This window comes from Thunnus maccoyii, chromosome 18 (assembly GCF_910596095.1).
Source record: "Thunnus maccoyii chromosome 18, fThuMac1.1, whole genome shotgun sequence".
Lineage (NCBI taxonomy): Eukaryota > Metazoa > Chordata > Actinopteri > Scombriformes > Scombridae > Thunnus > Thunnus maccoyii.
Genome location: NC_056550.1, coordinates 29,491,903 through 29,498,843, shown reverse-complemented (window position 1 = coordinate 29,498,843; position 6,941 = coordinate 29,491,903).

Here is a 6,941-nt window from a genome sequence, read left to right as displayed (position 1 = left end):
AGATGGTGGTTTCACTTAAATGTTATTAAACATGTTGAGACGTCTTTCTGTATTAAACAGAGACCAGGATCCTTCTCAGACCTGAACCAGGTGTCTGAACACAACCACAAACACTTTCACACTGCTGGAGTTTCTGCTAGAAGATACTTTACTGCAACAGCTGTAAATATAATACATTACTGCAGCAGAATCATTAAGAATAGAGTCATTTAGTCATTTTTTTTATTTCAATGTTTGAAAAAACTTCCTGATCATCTTCACTGATCTGCACTCGTCAGCGTGGAACTAGATTCTCCTGATTGTTTGATTTCTCTGACGTAGCTCATCTGCTAACAGCTGAACGTCTCGCAGCACAATTTAGTTTCCATCTCACACCGTTTCCTGTTATTTCATCCATATTTATATATTTATACATTATAACAGTTTTCATTCACTTCTGTATTTAAGAAAATATTAATATATGATAATATATTTCACATGCTCTTTATTCCTGCAGATTTAAAGGTTTCACACCAATAAGATTAAATAAAATAAATAATCATACATCTTTGTAGTGTAACACACTACTGAATACACCATAAGGAAGAAATAAAGAATATACAATATTGCAGATCCATTGTCAATCAATATCTCTGATTGGAAATTCCTTCATGATCACTGGGCTGTCAGTAGCAGTAAGGTGTTCTGAAGTTTTGGTCATACAAGTTTGATAAATACATTCCTGATATTTTTCCCAGGAGTTGAGACCAAAGTAGAGCTAAAAGAACAGTGACATTATTTTGCCCTCCAGTGGCCAAAGAATAATTGTTAATTGCTGTAATAATTGAAACATGCATACTATCACCACATGCATAAATACAGATAAAACGTTTGCCCACACTCTTGTGAACATGCTTAAATAGAGTCTGTATGTATAGATCACTGTGGAGCTCTGAAAACATTCAGTATTAATCACAAACATAATAACCAGCAGATTCTACAGAATCAGAAGCATAAACACGTTGTAAATACTTTCCTGATGCTACACTTGACATGTTTGACACTGTCACAAACCTGTATATTGATGACAGGTTGGTAACTGTCTGACATGGTGGCTCTGATGGTAACAAGATCACTTTTGTAAGTCAGACTGGGACCTTTAGCCATACCTCTGACAAACCCTTTCTGTGCATTGTAATACATCTCCATATAAAGATCATAATCGCATGTTTTGGCCATGTCAAAGACTCCCACTGCATACCAGTTAAAGTACCAGTTGAAATCATAAGGATTAGAGAACATGACAGCTACTTTTCCATCGTGTTGCTTTGTGGATCCATTCAGGAGATCGTAGGTGAAGACTCCAACAGATCCACAGGCTGTATGAGGAGTCTTGATGAACAGAGAGCTGCCGGATTCAGAGGGGCCAAGCGTTGGTGGCAAAGGTGTTACACAGGATCCACTGTAAGTGTACCAACTGGTCACAGAGACAAGAGAAACAGCTGAGTGAATGAAGAGACTGACTGAAATCCCCAGAGTCAGACGACAACAAGGATATCAGTTTCAGGAGATGCTTCCAGTCTTTGTGCTAAGCTAGGCTAACAGATGAATCTGATATGATCTTCTCATCTGACTCATCAGGGTTTGCAGGGGTATCTGGTTTAATGTGAGAGAGGAAAGTTGAGACCTGGGGTTACTCAGGGTGAAGTCACGGCACTGATTCATGATCTCAACGGTGCACTGGCGATGTGTTAAAGCCATGATGTCTCTGATCTGTTAATAACATCACAGAAGGAGTTTTATAATCATTACATGTTCACACATGAAGTGTTTTATGCAATATTTTCACATATTTGAGGACCTTGTCTGCAGCATCAACACTTCACTCTGTTAATGAAGGAGATTTATTGATCATCAACACTGAGACTCATCAAATTCTTCTCACTCCTTCCAGTTTTCATCTTCAGCTTTACAGATGTCCTCTTACTTTTTATCTAATGGATTCCAGGTGGTTGAACTTAATGACTTAATTCATGTCAGTGTTCTACCTGTCTTTTCTTTTATGACATGATTGACTTTTAACTCTCCTCTTGCTTAAATTCCTCTTTTAACTGCTTATAAGTAGAACACTTTACTATTAATTTACTTTGTTTCTCTTAGGAAATGTCCTTGTTTTGGGCGACTGAAGTCTACTGTAAATTTTGAACATCTTGATGTTTATCTTGATATCCAACTCATGTTCAACGAGCTGCCCTCACAGTCCCGTCTAGATAAACTATTTCCCTGGACTCACAACTGTGGTGTTCGATCAGTGTAATGTCTTGATTTTGATAATCATACATCTCATTTAAGGCTGACAAGATCAACTTCATAATTACCGTATGGATGCTTCTATTTGCAGTATTTTATTGACCATAATTCAACAAACCTTGAGTGCTTAAGATACTTTTCCTGAACCTCTACTGAGATTTTGAAACAATATTCCACACCACATCAGAATTATTTCATTCTTTCCACATTTTCCACAAAACCTCTCTATCATGATTATTAATTATTATATTATATTATTGATGGAGAAAATTGTATAATGTTGCTGAGGGAAGATTTGTGGAAGACATTTTGAACCTTGAGATGCCGCACGGTGTCCTCCCTTCTTTATCTTAACTGTGTGTGTGTGTGTGTGGGGGGGGTCCACCCAGCTGCCCCTTCCTGGACATACTATATAACCCCTCACCCATCCTGTGTTTTTAGAACTTTGTGGTGTATTTCTCATTCTGATGCGATTTTCTTAAGGCTTTGACAAATGACTGTTAACCCTCAAGTATCCTTCTGCATAATGCAGATAGTTCTAACAGTGAACACTCCAACAATATTGACTAATTAGAGAAAATAAAGGAGAAAATAAAAAGGAAATAAAGGAAAAAAATATGTTTGAATATTTAGTAAGAAAAGAAAAGCTGAAGAAGCAAAAAGAAAGAATCTAATTTGGATTAAAGATTCAAAGACAAATCAGATAAAAACATGAGCTGAAGAACGTCTGTGACTTACAGCAGTGATGAGATGAAGTCAGAGTGTCTGGATGAGTTCTCAGTCAGCTGTGTGGCTGTAACATCCTTTTATAAAGCCAACAGAAAGAGTCGAAAGTGAAACTGTAACAAAGGACTGCAGCTTCTCCATCCTTCCTTTCGTTTTCTCTGTCATGTGATTTCTTGTAGATGATTGGCCTGCACAGGGCAGCTGCTTGTCTTCTACAAAGTGTTCAATATTTACCTTTCGACATTTTATTGTCTGAATTCTGAGTGTGTAAATTTATCCAAAATATAATTCCCTCAAAACTTACTTGTAATTTCTGGTCATATTATTTCATAATCACATGACCTACAAATAATATCATATAATTTTACTTAATCAATATATTCATACATCATACAGTGGTTTGTTCAGTGGTTTCTATTAACAGTGAGTGAAAAGTCAGTGTCTGTGGCATCTCGTTATGGTCTTTTCTCTCGTCCACAGAGAAGGATCTCTTATATTAATTTAATGTACTTCATTTTTTTCATGCTACTCTATGATTGGCCAAAAGATGTTAAATGATGCTGCAAGGGAAGACGTCCTCTTTAACCAATCAACAACCAGAATACAATACTGACATTGTGTTGGTCCGATGATAGTTTCCAGATTTCATCATCAATTCTCTACAACTGTATGCAGTAAAGTGACAGATAGATTCACACAGTAGCATATTAGAAAAAAATATATAACTACAAATTGTGAATTAATTTTAAACACATCACTTAAAATTACATTTTATTTGGGCCTTTTCAACAGAATCCAAATTTCCTGTTTTAAGATTTATGTCTCCCTTTTTTTATGGAGCAGTAGATAACTACCTGCTACTTCTGTTAGCCAACTCAACGGTTAGCTTGTTGTAGCAGCCCTGAAGGACTTTAAGCTAACAGCCAGAATGGATCTCAGCTGGACACACCGCAGGAATAAGGCCTAACCTGCTGCTTCTCTGAAGTGAACTCCTCTCAACCACAGTAGAAAGTTAACAACATAATTTAAATGAAACAACCAGGAGAGTTAGCTTGTTTGTCATTGTTGCTAATGATATCAGACTGGTTAACCAGCAGCCACAAAGTTCTGTTAACTAACAAACAAGATGAACAACAGCCACAAATGGACGTTATGACATGAATACTTCATCTCCATGATAGAAAGAAGAAGACATCAGATAATGTGAGTCAGATACAGCTTCTCTCTCTCTGTCTCTTTGGTAGCTAATTTAATCTCTGATGGTTAAATGTCTCTGTGTGGCTGTTGTGTGAATTTATCTCCTTAACAAGAATGCAGCAGAGATATATATATAATGTGTTGTGGGTAGTTTGCTTGTTGAAGTTACAGTGAGCTGTCTGGACTCACTCATTCATGTGGAATTGATCCCGTTTTTAATTGAGTGGTTGTTCAGTCATCTGTTGATGTTGTGTGATTAGTGAATGAGTGTGCAGGAGGTCTGGCTGCTTGCTTCTGACAGTTTCTTAAATTTGTTTTTAAGCTGAGACGTATATTGAGTAATAAGCTTAAAGTAACTAGAATAATAAGTGTTAACATGTCAGCTTTGTAGACTATATTTTGTATGTGATGCATATAGATCAGTGTGTAACTCATGTATTTGATACATGCATTAATACTTTCTGATGTGAACCTACACTTTTAGATCTGTGAATGTTTCTAGTGTTCAGCACTGATCTGTACCTGTATCAGATTACAACCTTTGTGGTACTTTATATATTTCTGTATACAAAATACACAGGAAACACATGTAAATCATGTGATATGTTGTCTGTTTTTGATGAGAACATAAATCTGTTGTCACAATAGAACAATACTATAAATCTGAAGTGAGCACTTCTTTGTTTAGAAGTAATATGTATAAATGTATTTAAAGAAGCAGCCTTTTCACCACTCAGAGGTTTTTGTTTTTGAAAGCAAATTATTTTATTGGCATCTAAAATTGTCCCCCTCTGATTTCATCAGGTGGGGGGATAATAATATAGTATGATATAGTAAGCACATTGAGTTTACGCCTGTCGTATGACATGTGCTATATAAATATATTTGACTTGAAATTACTTGATGCAGTTTGTTGTTATATTCCATGTTACATTATGTTTGAATATGAGTTGCTATAATTCAACAGGTTATACTATAAATTATGTTGGTATATGATCTGGCAACACCAACCAACCAAATCACTACTTTTACTTTCATACTTTAACTCCATCAAGCTGATATGCAGGACTTTTACTGCTAATTACTATACTAATGAGTATTTTTGCTCCTTTAAACAATCATTTGTCTGTTCGTCTTCGTTCTCGTTCTCAAAGTGACTTTTATTTAGTTTTAGTCTTTTTTTCATCATGAAAAAAGGTTGAATATTTCTCGTCACAGTTTTCATGGATGAAATGACCACAGCTTTATGTTTATGGAGAGTCTGTGGTCATAGTTGATATAAACCAGTGTTGACTGTAAGTAGGAGACAGGATCCCTGTCAGCTAAATAAGCTTAGCACAAAAAGTAAGTAAATTTGTGTTTGGTAGATTATTTCTTTGTTATAACAATGCTTCTTGGCAATACATCTTATACCGTTGGAAAGAAAGTTTAATATGAACTTTATTATCTATGAACTCTACGTGTCATCCTGTCACCTGTTTTCATCACAGTAACAGTCTTCTATGTTTGAGGCAGAAACTGATGACTGATGAGTCTATCTGACCCAAATGTTGCTTTATAATCACGGAGCCAGTTAACAGTGAGGATTATTTTTCTTTGGTGTTTATTTGAAGTTTTCATCACACAGTTACTCTCATCTTATTCTGACTGCAGTGATGAATCAGAGAGTAAAATCATCCACACTGTCAGCTTCACTCCGGGAGAAAATCTACTTAAACTATTAAATTATGTGTTTAATGTTATAAACGATCTCAAAAATGAATTTTCCTTTTTATCTTTTTTACTTGAAACTTTATTGTAAATCAGGACTTTTGCCCATGTTGGGATCCTGTAGTAGTGATGACTCTTTATTTCCAGTGATTTGATTGGTCAGTGGTCAGGGTGTTGACAGTCAACCTGCTCCGGAGCAGGTTAACTGCAAAAAATGTATTTAAAAGTTTATCTTAGGCTAATATGAAGCTTCAGCGTCCAAACGAGTCAAATCAAGTAGATATCTTTCAACGTTACAGTCTTTTTAGTGCCAAAGTCCCTCTTTTTGTTACTATACTTCCACCTGCAGCTCAACAGAAGGAGGACTGTGGATTTTGTCCTCCATCACTTCCATTGTAAGGTCATTATGAAGGGATCTTCTAATGGTCAGTATGAACAGGAGGAATGATTACAGCAAGAAACACAGCTTTAGTGTTCATTTGATGACTGACTGTTGTTTTCAAACACACATGAAAAATTGTGATCCTGTCCTGTAGAAATCTACTTATTCAGTCAGATGGGAAACAGGAGTCTACAGCCACACTAGCAGCTATAAACTAGATATAAATGAGCTTATTCCAGATATCAAAGATATGTTTGAGATCATTTACAAACAGAGACGACTGACAAGTTTGTTTTTATACTGTAAAATGTCCTAAACACTACTGTACATATCCTGATTATTTGATAACTAATTTTCAGGAATCCTTATGAAAGATGTTTCTGTGTGTTATCAGATAAACAGTGACAGCAGGAAATAAATCCAGTATCAGTCAGGATACAAAGTTCAGCTGAGGCTGATGGAGACGTCTTCAGTTCTGCAGGTATTTGATCATAAACCAAAAGCATCACAAACAGATAAAAAGGAGAAAAAAGGTTTAAATGTTATTATAATGTTATTCAAACATTATGAAAAACACAGAACAATTTCTTGTCTCATGAGAGTTGAGGACGGCTGCCCTGAAACTCAAAGTGCAGCT